Here is a 15,165-nt window from a genome sequence, read left to right as displayed (position 1 = left end):
TTGTCGGATAAAAGCGTCAAGCCTACACAATAAGACCGAATGGTGGTCTGGGTATCCACTTGAATTTTGCAGATCAGTTAGAGGAAACCTACAAATTTGCACGTGAAATATTAGCAAGGATGCATTAGATTTTCCAATCCTGACCAAAATGGGACATAGCTATTCAACAGATCAGTTATATACATTTGTGCACGCCTGTTAAGCACCTCATATGTCAATAGTAGAAACTTAAAAACAATACGCTTGCAAAATGGGAGTTAATGAAGCCCGATCGACCCTGGAGTGACATCATCATACTTATTTTTACCCAAAATTAGACGAGCAGCACAGTTTATAGCAGCTTCAGGTTTTGCAAAAGTTATTTTAGAAGTCAGTGCAATAACGGGTTCCCGCCATCCAACCTAAACGTGACGAAAGCATGAACTAAAACATGATACATTCCGTGGTTAAGTACTTTCTTATACGAGATACATTGCTAATGTGAAAGAAAGATGCAACACTTACTCTACTCAAAATTCCTATCAGAATCAAAACTCACACTAATATTTCTAGCCGAAATCGAAGCTCTGATCTGTTCATCGCAGATATTAACCGGCCGAACTACTAGGGCCTGGGAGGAAATTATGATGTTTCATCAGATTTCAACTTTAATTTGTTAGAGGACATCCAGTTAACCAACTCAGGCGTATTGAAAAATCGATCGGAGAATCATTAGCGTAGATATGAAACATCATTCCTTATTTCCGAGCAATGTTCCCTAAAGCGAGGTGTCCAGAAGAATACGATAAGAAACTGGAGTGCAAAAAATAAGAAAGAGCATTAAAACTCGCCGAAGATCTTCGGCGAAGTAATACCGACTACCTACGCAGTAAAAAAAATTAAATCGCGAGTCGAGAAAAAAGCTACTACCCGATAACTCTTTCTCTATAAGGAAGGATCCAAAAGTTCGCCGATGATCAACGACGAAGTAATTCAGCCTGAAGATGTGATTCAGCCTGTAGAGGTAATTCAGTCTGTAAGTAATGCTGAATTGGTCATGCCGTGGACACAAAACTTAAAACTACTATATTAACAACTGACGTGGCTTCCAATATAGAAGTCTCCTCGCCCCGTCAATTCTTTTTTGTTATTATTGTATATGCTTGTGTTGATGATGTGGCAAATAAAAGATGATGATGATGATGACAATGATTACGATGATGATGACGATGATGATGGCAGTGGTAGACTGCAGAACACCGAAACTCGTCGATAATCATCATCGAGGTAATTTTGTCTGTAAATTAGGAACTTTGGCCCATGAGAAGATTATAACGTATACAGTGAGTAAACTGTTGATAATTCGCACCTTTTGTTTGGGAAATTTCCTAACAAAGGGCGCCGATTAAAAACAAGTCTATCGCATCAGCATGTTCGACTTATATTTGTGTTTGTACGCTTATAAAAGCCAGTCTGTGGGTGTTTTTATTCCAAAAAAATTATTGGAAACGTTTGCATGTGAATTGGGCATATAATATTGGTCATGAAAAAAGGAAATATAATAAAACGGTCATTAGTCAGCAGATACTAAAGCAAAACAATTGACAAAGGATTGAATAATAAATGTACATGTAGGCTACTTGTACTCCTTCTTCCATTGAGGTTTATAGAGAAAAGGGTTTTGTTAACAGCCTGTTGTACAGAGTTAAAGCGCTGTTATCTACTCCCATAGTGTTATCTATACCTATAGGATATTTTATAGAGAAGTTAGAAGTAAAGTAGGCCCATCCTCAAAACTGAAAGCCCATGTTTTCAAAGTGTGTTTTTAAAAACAGGCGACTCAAAGGAATTGGTAGGGGTTCACTTTAATTACATTCTTAAGCAAGGCATGAGTTAGGGAGTGTCCAATTTGGTTACGCGCCTTTCAATTATAACCATAAGAATAACGAATAAGTTATTTAATGAATAAGTTTGTGTTTTTTAACAAGTTTCAAATGTGATGTGATCGAATGGCAGTGGTTGTTTGGGAGTCCGTCAGTGAAACTGTTTTGGTGGGATTTTAATTGTGAAATATTCACTGAGCTGGTTGTAATCATTTCGCATCCTCCAAGCAAAAATGACATTGTTGTCTTATTATTCACTACTTATTTCAATATTTATAATAATTCGTTCTTGTTTTTCCTAATTATCTGAGTCGATTGCCTGAAATCGACGTTTCAGTTTTATCTATACGTAGCCAAAGACGGTGTCGTAGTGTTCTGCGCGTGGGTTGAATGAAACTCGCGAGGAAAGAAAGCGAGATAGGAGTTTGTCCTGAAATATTCCTCGTATATTGTTCGTTAATTTGGTCTATATTTCTTAGAATTCTGGCTCTGAACTATTTAATTTAAGGGGAAGGTCCGAGATAATTGTGTCGCACGATGCCATTTTCCTTGAATGTGTCAAATTTAAAGTAAAGTAAGTTCAGGGTCAAATTTCGGCGTATATATACTGACCCGAAACTTCGCCTTTTCCACCCTGCAGTAATCTTCTTCAACAAATAAGGTAACATGGGGCCTCTTCATATGAGCCCGGTCAACCGGGCTGGCTCCGGGGTGGCTCGGTTTCCGAGATCTCGCCTCGCCACACTTTCCTTCGTAAAAATGTCGTTGGGTTCATATGAGAAGCCGGGCTGGCCCGGTTACCGAGATCTCGGTTTTTGCGACCGAGATCTCCGTAACCGGGATGAAAATTTTCCGATATGAACACTCCAGCCCGGGTAACTAGGACGAAACTTTTTAGACAAAATAGCTTCGCTTTCGCAACATAGCAGCCAAAATGGCATAATTTTTGTCTTGTATGTATTTCCACTTTAGGAGTATGCGAATTAGCTTTATTAGTAAAGTTACAAGAGTCCACAAAACTACGATGGCCGCGAACGATACAAGTTTATGTTCCACCATTTTGGTTGTGTTTCTTGGATTTTATCCCGGCAGACCGGGCTTAAATTTTCCATATGAACAGACAACAAAATTCGTCCCGATAACCGAGTCAGCCCGGTTACCGGGCTCATATGAAGAGGCTCATAGTTTACTGATTTGTGAAACATGAATTTGTGGCGAAGAACTGTTAAAGCATTCTGTTAAAGGAATTTCGGATATCCTGGTAACTTGCTTGCTGCTTTAAGCCTGGTTTCTGTATGATCGGTAAGTTGGCTGCAGTGATCGTTGTGATTACTACACAAAACGTTGAGCGATTTTACGAATACGTGTTTGTATGTGATTGCTACGCTGGGGTAGAACATTAAAAACATTACGCTCCGGCGCAAAGATATTAGTTTTATTTCTGAGTGAAAAAATCAATGTTTTACGAACAAGCGCAGCGAGTGAGTAAAATATTGTTTTTAACACGAGGCAATACAATTCATATCTTTAAGCCATCGCGTAATTTTCATTTTATTATCAAGACAAACTGACTGTTTGCACAGACAACCGTGAAAACTGGGAGATGACGTCATCGTTATCTTCACTGGTAAAAAATATGCAAAATATGGCACCCGTGTCCCGGATGTAGTTTCGTATGAATTTCACGAGTGGTGCCGGTATTTTCCAGTAAAACACTCGACGTCATAGCGATGGCATCGAGTGGTTTTCATGTGACAGCAATCGAAGGTGTACAAAAAACTACGGCTAGGCTATGGCCCACTCTAAAGCTCAAGCCACACCCAGATTGATCTGTGTAAGGGTTTAATCAAAATTTTTTCAGTGAGCATCCCCAAACTTTTCACACGGAAGCCCCCACCCCCCCCCCCCCCCTCTCTTCTCACCAGGGTTTTTCCATTTGTCACCCCTCAATATTCTCTTGGACTGCTAATTTGTAAATCATTTTATTGATAATTTATAATTAATTGAAAATGTATTCGGCATTGTGTTAACCCTGTTACGGTATCGCTCGACCGAGAGAAAGATATACTACGAAGCTCTTCAACGAACCAACTTATTTATTTAACAATACGTAATATAATAATAATCTTCGTTATAATAATTATATAATAATAATCTGCGTTACAAAGGAGCAATTTCTGAACAATACAATCTGCTGTCAAACTAAGTTAAGCCTAATGCTAAAACTTTAGCCACCACTGACACGAACTCACGATATATCTCGATGTCTCCAAAGAAATCCCCTTTCGATCCACTTGACCTTGAAAGAAGTTTCCTCAATAGTTTTTCCAACAACAATAGCTCTCTATAGCCTTCCCACTCGGTCTCTACCGAGAACTACTACAATTACTACTATGAGCTGATTCTCCATACACATTTAATTAATATTCTAGAACGTTCTTGGAGCTTCTATTTATGTAGCATTACATCATAATTACATCATCTAGTACAATGCTCTAAACTGTTCCATAGCGTGACAGAAGAGGGTTCTGGCTCAAACATTGCGTGACTTGACATTCTAGAAGCTTCCAGAAACTTACACATTCACGTCTGCTATCCATAACAACTTCTCTCTGTGTTTTCTCTTTTTTAAGAAAAAAATTAGCAGAAGATACTACCCCTTTGCGAAGAAATCTGGTACAGAGCCCAGTAAGCAATACTGGTGGTAACTTTCCAATGCCACCACCATCGATACAGAGGTCAGGTTCTAATCACTCTCCACCAGAGATCTCTCAATTTTACAACAGCAAAGCAACTTGTGAAAGAGGTGAACAGTGCCACTTCCTGCATGTGTGTGAGCATTTCATTAATGGTGCTTGTAAATTTGGTAAAACGTGTAATAGAGAACACGATTTCTCCAATTCACAAAATAAAAGACAGACTTGAACAGTTAATGTCTACGGCAGCAAATACTATTGGTGTTTCTTCCATTCAAGCAAATAATAACACTGACCAGGATACTGTAATTTGTGGATTTAACTTACGTGGCAGATGTAACTTTGGTAACAGCTGCTTCCACCGTCACACAGAGCTACCTTGTTTGTGGGAATCTGCCGCACAGGGTGATGACAGATGGAAGAGCTTTCCAAGTGACCTGAATATGACGCTGGAGCGTGCTTGCTTTGATGTCAAAAATGACATCTCGGAAACTGTGACGGTAAAGGGTTCTCTTTACCATGTCCGTTTTCAAGACATGACTACTGTTCCACTCGTCTCACTTGCTGGTATGTATCTGCTGCATAGTAAATTTGAAAGCAAAGCGGAGATCCAAAGTGGGTGAGTGGGTTGCATCATTAGAGACTGCAAGTGAGATTGCTATGATATATTTTGATGCTATCTCCAGTATTCAGTTCATGTGGTTTTAAGACCAGCTGAAAACATATTAAGCAAGTCCCTCCTTAGCACAAATGAATGGCTGACCTTCTCCTAAGGAAATGCTTAGGGCAGGGGCAAGGCCACTGCTTAAACCTGGGCCACTCAATTCAGAGTTAAGGTTACAGTAGGCCTTCAAGGGCCCATTTGGTCGAAAATATCTTTTTCATACCAAATTCAATACTTCTACTTTGTCAACCCTTGACTTGAGCAGTGACAATTTATGTGGCAATCTCATCCACGGCCTCGTATTTTGCTTGTTATGTTTACCCCTAGCGTCTTGCAATTTCTCACAAAGAAATCTTCGCCTTTGTTGATTGTTTTCTTCTCTTAAACAATAGGCTAGGCTCTCAAAAGCAAAGAACTGAACATTGGCCAATTTTATCTCTTGGCAATCGCAAATTTCTGCGAATCCAAACAAGTTTCTTATCTTGGCTACCGATTGCTTTTTTTAACACAAACATTTAGAATGTGTTCACTTTTGTGTTTTATCAATTTCTTTTCTCAAGACACAACATATGCAAGGTTTATCCAGTGGTCCGGGTTCTTGTTCTGTTCTTTTGCCATAAATTACCTTTCTTTTAGCACATTTTCAAAATTGACCGCCTGCCAAACTTCCAATTTTTGAAATCATGTTAGCTGAAATAAGACTCGCTATTGATGTTTACTTAGTTCCTCGATGTTCAATTTGACAACCCCAAATTAATCCAAACACTAAATGAAAACTAGCAAATATTTTACGTCAAGTGGTTACGTCTTTGTTGTGGGCTAAAGGTACGTCCGTTTTGCTGATACTGGAACAGCGTCTTTTTTGACTCAGCCAAGTTTGAACTGAAAATGAGCTTTTAGATGTAGGTGGGGTCAGACCTTATTCTGTCAGAGGGCCTTGGCATTCTTCATTTAAAATCACTCGGCGTTTGTCGCGATTAGGATCTTAACATCAACTGTTACAGCGATTTGAAACTGTTTAGTTTCAAAATATTTCGACTACGTTTTCCGACAGATAAGAATTTTTCGCTTAGCGCATAAAGGGAAACCTAGAAGGTTCTTAATTTCTCAGGCGAGTGACCAATATTCTTGTCAGCCCACTAACACCTTTTAGGGCAATCAATTATTGCGTTGTTTTTTGTCGTATTTTTCCGGATAAAATTTAGGTAAGGTCTCTCTTCCCGCATGCCATTTAGGACTGGCTAGCGTAGTCTCTTCTGATTATTGGTCGTATTTTGCGAGACACTTTGATTACGTACCCCCTGTGCATATTACTTGAGTTGGTCGATCCGTTGAGCAGAAACTGTGCATTTTCTAGTTTTTTGGTAGACGTGGAATCGCTTTGCATTCAGCCAGGGCATTTTTGTAAATAAAGTTGTGTGAAGAAATCTTCTTAGATGGGTAACCGCATTTTTCAAGGTTTGTTTTGCCATGTGGAGCTCATTAATTTGTATTGTTGATCGAAGTGCTCGCCAAATTGGCGACCAATTTTATCACTGAGCGACTATGTTTTTACCATTTTGGAACAGTGCTGGAATTCTGACTGGCTGTCTAGATTAGAGAAACATTGATTTTTTTTGTTGATATTCCCGCTGAGAAAAAGCAAAATTTACGAAGGAAGAGATATAATACCTTGAGATTGTTTACATTTCCCTTTTCGTTCTTATCGTGGTTTAGTTTTAGTTCCCGCAATGTTTTTGTTCCATTTGTCAGCTTGTCAGTCTGTGGTTCCGCTTATTGGTCACGACGTTTGCTAAAATTTGTCTTTTCCCATGCTACCCTGTCCATGAATGAATAGGCTATTTTACTACTGCGATGCGCATTTAGTTTCAAGATCTTTCACGATATATTCGAGACATCTTCTACGGGTAAATGATTTGTAATTTGTTCTTTTGTACGAGAGGAGATTGTAGGTTTTTTTCAGTTTTCGCGAATTGATTTATACAAACATTCTAGCCGCAGTAATAAAGCTCTTATGAAGTATAAAACTGAGGTGGCATGAGACAGTCAACAGTAATTTGATGCACTTGAAGTTAATGCATTCGTGCATTCAGTATTTTTTAATATACTGCACGGGGCGTTTCGGACTCCAGTATGGAAAATGAAGCATCAGTTTATTATAAACTTGATAAGTTCATGTATTTTCCAATACTGAACGCGTCACTGAGTTAGCAAGCTCTTTTACTTCTCTCGGAGATAATCGTTGCTAACATCCCTGTAGTCACAATCTGGATATAATTATATGATTATTCCAACGATACTGCTCTTGTTTCCCACCAAAGACATAAAGTATGAGAGAAATATATTGAGGGAGACATAATTTTTTTCCGTCATTGTTGTGCCAAAGTTATTGGCTATTCCGTTCAGCATCTATATCCAGTGGAACACTTTAATTCAGCCGCTCTAAGCTTTAAAGATGGCTAGGACTTCTGAGAGGTTTTCTCGATATATTCAAATCAAAACAAAGACTCATGAAAATAAGCATTTTAATAACTCTTCCTTTCGGACTCCGTTATGATATTCAAGTTTGACTAGAAAGCAAGTCATGATATCACCTGAAACATCGCCGTGATGGAAAGAATTTATCAGGACTTATATAGCACGAAGTATAAATATGATAGTATTTCTTGAAGAGAGTGGTAATCAAAACAAAATCTAGTCAAACGCAAGTATTGTGGTTGTATTGCCGTAAATTGAATTTCCTTTTGTTGTTCATCTACGCCAAACCACAGAGAACCTCAAGTTTATCCTCGGCGCATTTCATGTATGTAATCAATGGAGATGTTGCCAAATTGATTGTTTTTCATCAAGACGTCGAATGAAGTTGGCATTTACACCAAGTTCTGCATTTCCCCATCACTTGATTTCTCCGGCAATGGTTGTGTTGTTCAAAAATTAAGCAGAAATCAGGCTCCACCTTCCGAAAAATACATAACCACTCTTTATTTCATTCAAATGGGCCAAACGCAAAAGCAGATCTGTTCAAGTTCAACAAATATTATTGCTGCTAAGTTACAAAACAAAAACAAAAAAATCATCATACATGCATTAAGCAAAGTATTGCTTAGTTTGCGTGTAAATGTTATTAGTCCACTACTGCAATAAAATGTTATCGAGACTCACGACTGATTACCTAAAGTTCGACAACATGCTGAAGGAGATAAATTATTTGAATTTTACACGCGTTACGATAAATGTTTTCATTCTATTAAGTTTTAATGTTTTTTTGTTTTCATAAAGTGCCCCATCGTTTAGGGAACCGAGCTGGAGTATATTTCTTATGTTCTACCCTCCTTTGTTCATTATGGGTCATTTTCACATTATTCATGTTATTTTCAACGATTAAAATGATAAAATTTCAGGAACGATTTAAAGCAAAGGGGTGAAATACTAAATGAACATTCTACTCGTTATCTTGAAATTTTGTTCCGTGCATTGATAACAATAGACGTCTATAATATCGAGTGTAATGTAGAATGCTAAGTCTTCTGAACTCCATACTTTCATGTCCGAAGATGCAGCTACATGTATTTTATGGCTGTTGGTCGCTAACCCAAGCTGTAGGTGGATTAACGAAAACTCTATTCTGCCGATCGTTTACCCATACAGACCTTGCTTTTCTTTCTAGAGCGAATGCCCAGTAGGAATGATCAATTACGGAATCAACGTCAAAACAAAATTGCGTTCAGTGTAATACATGGGATTGACTTAATACTTAGACTTCTTTACGTTTAGATGACTTCTTCGGCTGTATTCTGATATTGGTGATGTACTCGCAGCTTCGGCTCTCCATCTTAAGCTATTCTTCGTAGCCTTACTTCCTTACTGATGTTTTCCGTCTCCCGGCCCCTCTCTTTCCGGCTTCATTTTTGTGTCAGTGCGGTTCTTTGCAAGCTAGATAGATAGATAGAAGTCTTTATTAAGAAATCAGTCACAACATACGTGTGGCTTTACAATTACTTATTGCCAACCTCTTCATTTTTGGTTATGCTAGTTATAGTTAAGCTAATATCGTCGAGATCTGGAAATGCGCGAGATACCTGTAAATTGTTCTATTACGCGGAAAAGCTGCTTTTGATTACGCATGAAGAAATTGCATTGTAGTCAAAATATTGAATCCTTTTATGCGCATTTTGAAGACACTAGCTTCCTTTGGCTTAAGGGACCGTTCATTTTTTATGAGGGAGGGGGGGCTGGTGGGATTTGGGAAGCACCATTTAAAAATCGCATGACCCCCCCTCAGCTTACCAATTTTTTCACATGGCCCCCCCTTATAGTGGTCATTTTTTGTGATGACCCCCCCCCAAAAAAAAATTGAACAAACAATATTTAGATTTCAACTTTTTTAATATTTCTGTATTATCCCCCTACTTCACGTTATTGTGCTCACTATGAAGACAATATTTACAATCTCTATACGACAGAGAGCTGTTGTTTAAAAAACAAATCAAAAGAAAGAGAAGTCAATTTCGGATCTCGTAGTTATGGCTCGCCCTGAGCGTGTGGCATTTGGCCTCTCACTGGCATCTTCCTCATCTGAATTGATGAATGCAAGAATGACGTCACTTGAGTCATCTTGTCCCCCAGAGTCAATGGCATCACTGTCATACTCATCATTGTCACTTTCATCCGTTTCACTGCTGTCAGCACTTGCCCTGTTGTCATTTTGTGTCAATGTCCTGGCATTTCTCAGTGTTGGTTGGCCAGCTCTGAGAGGACTCTTCTGCTGCAAGCATGAATGTCTTACAATTGCCTTTACTTTCTCACTCTTGCTGCTTTTCAAATGCTGCTTCAGCCCGTGGTGGTTTGAGTACTTGTTTAGTTCTGGAACACGTAGCTTTTTAAGCTTGGTTAGATCATCGCACAACTCAGTCCAAGGATACTCCTCATAAGATTTATCTTTTGCGTCCCTACTTAACTTTGCCTTTTCTTCTGCTCTCTTTTTCCTTTTAAATTCCAGCACTTCAAGATGCTGAAGATAATCCACCACAAACTTCGATTTGACAATAAACTTATCTGCAAATAGAGCAACGCTCTCTGGGTCAGATAAAACCAGCCTGCCACTTCCATGCTCTTTCTTCTTTATATTGTTAATCCAATCGGGGAAAGAGCGCATTACTACATGAGTATCATGAAAGAGGCTCATTCCAAAATGCGCAATAATGGCGAAAGCGACGAGTCGTTTAAGAAAAGGTTTACAGCTGAACGATTCAGGCAGTTTGACATCTTACATGCAAAAGAAGCAATTTTTCTAGGTGCGGATGGCTGTTCAGAAAGGGCGAGTGAGTTTTCCATGCAAGGGTACCAGTTGAAGCCCAGTGATGGAAGAAAACTGAACTTCTCCATCAAAGAGCACAGAGCAATGGTGGAAAAGTTGAATGTGATATTGAAAGATGTAAAGGAACACGATTCCACACTCTTTCAGTCCAATGGGCTTGCTTTAAAGCAGGGCGAAGAATTTGCCCACAGTTTTAATGTAAAACAGATCAAATGTACAGAAGCTAAGTTGACGAAGGTCACGCAGGACATGGAAGCACTAGAAAATAAGAAGAGCAATTATAACAGCATATTCAAAGGCATACTCAAACAGCACATCAACAAAAGGAGAAGGAAAAAAGAAAACTGCAGAAAGTCAAATGAAAGAAAGAGGAAGCGGACTGAAAACAACGTCCAACGAGTCTATGGAATCTGTGTTGGAAACCCGCTAGGAAATGATCTTCCACAATGCCTTGTGTACCCTCCTAGAACGGCCGTCCCGGAAGAGTGTCTTACAGTTGACGATGTTGCCACGTCGATATTTGGAAGAGATGGGCCATACATCGCACAGCTCTTGGAAGGGAATTATTTCACCAATGCTGCAAGAAGCAGAATCACCACCAACCTTGAGCGGGAAGTCAGAGATTATGTTTACACCTTCATGTACCCTGAAGAGTACACTCTGACGGAAAGCATTGCTGCTTCTTGCAGCATTGGTGAAAGAGACTCCCATAGCAGCACAAGCGGCGACGAAGAACTCGACGACAGCGAAGATGAAGATGAGTGCCAGTGAAAGTTGTATTAGAAAATAACAGTGTTAAATACTTCTTTTCAGTAGCTACAAATACTTTTTGTCGCCAAACGTTTTTTTAAAGCAGAAGGAAAGTTTGTAATAAATTTATATCCTGCCTTCTATGTTTATTCTATAGCAATTTTTTTGATATTCAAACATTATGCCATTTTAAAGTTTTACTAAAATATTTCACGTGACCACCCCTTTTTCCCTTATTTTTTTGGGATGGCCCCCCCTCGAAAGCCATTTTTTTCGCATGCCCCCCCCCCAAATCCCACCAGCCCCCCCTATCTTATAAAAAATGAACGGTCCCTAAAGCTTCATTAGGGGAGATACATGTGGAGTAGAAAAAGTCAAACCTTGTTGGTGGGTTTAACACATGTGCAGATTACAATTGTTGCATGTGACTGAGTCATTTTCATTGTTTGTCTTAGTAGAGAAAATGGAAGTGTTTAGATAATTCTCTCTGAGGCTTGTCTTTTGCATTACCATGGTCTAAGATGGTCGGAATAACCATGCAGTGATCATACTTGAGATCATAATGAGACTGATTTCAATCCAAACTTAAATTCTCCCTGTTGATTGTTACTGATTCAATTCTCCAATCTGAGATTACTGTAGGCAATGTATAATCAGCAATTTGTTTCAGTTTTATTTTTTATTACATGCATTCTATCGTTTCTTTTAGAAAATGTTGATGCTAATAGCTTATAAAAAACGGATTCGAAATGACGATCATTTCACTCAAGAGATGTTCAATACCTTTTTTTTACTTGATTCTGTCACTGGCTGATTTTTGATATTGATTTGCATTTGCCAAACACTAAATAACAGTGAACCACCCACAACACTAGCTATATACAACATTAGTCTTTGTTCGATTGGCCAATTAGAGTTACTACTTATGCCAAACACGAACATTTCACGCAAATTTCATTTCAAAATATGAATTTTATTTCCTTGTTAGGAATTGCAAATACTGTCCATGGTATAACCTTTTAAATTCTGCCTGGGGCCACAAATCAGGTTCAAGTGTACACGGAATTTCCCCATTTAGAAAGCAAGCTGAAAATTCCGTCCAACGAGGCTCTTGTTAATTATTCAGGTTTTTTATTTCTAACTTTGTTAAGTCCATTTGTCACTTAAAGCATCGTCAGAAATCAGTACCAGTTACAATTCTAAGCTTTAAGAGTAACATGTGCCAGAATGTGCCAAGCAAGTAGTCCATTGTTATTTGTGAGTACGCCTCTCACGTTATGGCTACAATAAACGCCTGGAGTGCGTTTATCGTTAAGAACAAGTAACTAATATTGCTTCCTTAAGCTTCCATCGCTAAACCTCTTTACGGCGTCTTTTCCTATACTATAATTAAGATTTCCGGTCAAGATTGGATCTGCGACCATTTCCGTACTCTTAATGGATTCTGATTAAACTTGCAGACCTATTCCGCTAAAAGCTTTGCTGGAAATGATGTTATCGTAAGTGGATGAAGAAAGATCTCATGAAGCTTTCACTGCATGTTTTTAAAATTCTATATACAGCCAACCATTTTCTCGATTGTGTACCGTTGTCCGTCAATGCTATTACAGAAACATCTTAATTCGTTTACCCTAGAGCTACGGCAGTAATCAGCTGCAATTGTAATAATCTAAATACATCTTATCAGATAGGTTCCGAAATGGCAATTCGTTGTTAGCGACCTCGCGTTTTAAGAAGATCAAATAAAATCTCAAAAGTGAATTAGTTCGATTGTAATCAAAAGCGGCGTTATTTTATTATACAGAAAAGTCAGGCGAGAATTTTTTTCTGCCAATATATTTTAGCATCCATGCTTTTGAAAATTACAGAAATACAAGCACATGATCTCTAGTGGTGTTTATCTATTTTCTATTGTGTTCGGTTTCCCTTCTGTTGGCAAAGTTTTGATGTTTTTCTTACCCAAACTATGTTTACTCAGTTGTTAGCACGATAACAGCACTGTTCATTGATTGATACAATATTTCTAGTTTCATAATAAACTATCCATCGTATATAAACTATCCACGCAATGAATTATTTGCCAATAAAACAAGAGATGCGAAGGTGAACTCGGATCTAGCGTTGTGTTGGGCTATGTTTAATTTTTTGCTTGAACGTGTAGCGGGTCTCTGAGGAACCTCTATTAGAAAGTGCGCCCAGAATTGACTGGCGTAGCTTCTTCGATTTAATGAGCCAAAATCAATGGATGGAAATTCTTTGGCTGGGCTTCTTTGGATGGCTTCCATCTGGTCTCGTCTTGTCGACGAATCTACAATTTAGTCATTTGACTGGTTTCGTGTTTTTTGACTAAATGTGGAACCTTTAAGTCCGTATTGAACATGTTTGTTTATTGTTCTTAAAGAGTCGGAAATTTGGAAACATGGATTTTAATTTCATGAAATATATTTAGATTGTGCATCTCTAAAACAACGTCACTGCGCCAACCTTTTGCTGCCTCGAGGGAGAAATAATAAAAGGTGCTCTTTGACTTTCTCTTCAGTTCCGTTTTGAAACTAGAATGGAAAGCTGATTAAAAACATGTAAATTACAGCCTTTTATTCTGTTGTGATCAATTTCCTTTGCATGGCAAACTTTACCATTATACTTGGGGGGAAAGCTAAGAATAGCTAAAATGGTAGTATACAAAGCAGCTTGTTAATAGGCCCGAACGGAATTCGTAACCATAAGATGACATTATGAATGTTTCCTGCGAATTTCATTTCGTTTACTTAGAAGGTTTCCGGTTATTCTTCCTGCAAGTAATTTACGTATCCATTTATTCACTACGTGGGATGTCTGGTGTGGATTATATGGGAATTGCTTTGATGATATGGATGATAAATAATGGTTCTCGGTGGTAACCAACAGAAGATATTAATCATATTATGGGACTGATATTGTTATATTTAAGTGCGGCTTAAATTTGTGTTATGAATAAATGTAGCCAGGAAATAAGCATCTTGACAAGAGGAAACTGAAGTTAAAGTGCTCTTACTCATAGGTTTTACTTTCTACGAGCTAACTTTGTCAAGTGTTGCATAATGTAATCGTTGCTGTCCTCCTCAAGAGGCAAATTGCCTATGTCCTCTCCAGGCTGCGATACACTGGATTCCCCCCCCCCCCCACACACACACACACACACACACACACACACACACACACACACACTCACACACACACACACACACACCCTTCCCCCTGCCCGTGAAGAATAAAAATAACCATGGGAAACAGTCCTTTTTCCGGTAACGTGCATTTTACTTATATTCATGGGAGACGAAAAGATAATATTCATTCATGCTTTGAACAACTGCCTAAAGAAGCAGAAAATTAAATGACAGAGAACTTTACCTTTACTTTAATTTGCTATTTTCCTTTTTTCTCCACCTTTGTGTCCACAGAGGCGTGTATACGGTTGGACATTTATTATTTTAAAAGGAGCGGGATGAAATAGATGAAAAAATGTCACTACTTTTACAACATTTACTCAAGTCATGTATGCTAGTTCTGTGCAATTGTGCGTTAAAATGATCGAGAATCTCAGTGCAAGATACCTTCCGTTTATGTGTGATGGACTGCTAAGCACTATCTGCTTTAGAAAGACTGCTGTTACATTAAATTTAAACGGGACCTGCTCCAGCCGTTTGTCGGGTGAACAGAAGTTAATCTTCACTTTATTGCATGACTGTCTCTATTACTGAAAGTGCCACTGAAACGAAATTTTTGTATGTGAGAGTTTTGCTTAGTAATAAAGTTTCAACCTTACTTGGAAACACTGCAAACTTTTTTTTCGCATACGGTAGGCGAAAACTGCTTTTTCAGCCGTTCGAAGTTGGC

This window comes from Orbicella faveolata, unplaced genomic scaffold (assembly GCF_042242905.1).
Source record: "Orbicella faveolata isolate gen_17 unplaced genomic scaffold, um_ofav_v1 contig_12, whole genome shotgun sequence".
In the NCBI taxonomy this organism is placed as follows: Eukaryota; Metazoa; Cnidaria; class Anthozoa; order Scleractinia; family Merulinidae; genus Orbicella; species Orbicella faveolata.
Note: the sequence above shows the minus strand (reverse complement) of the source record.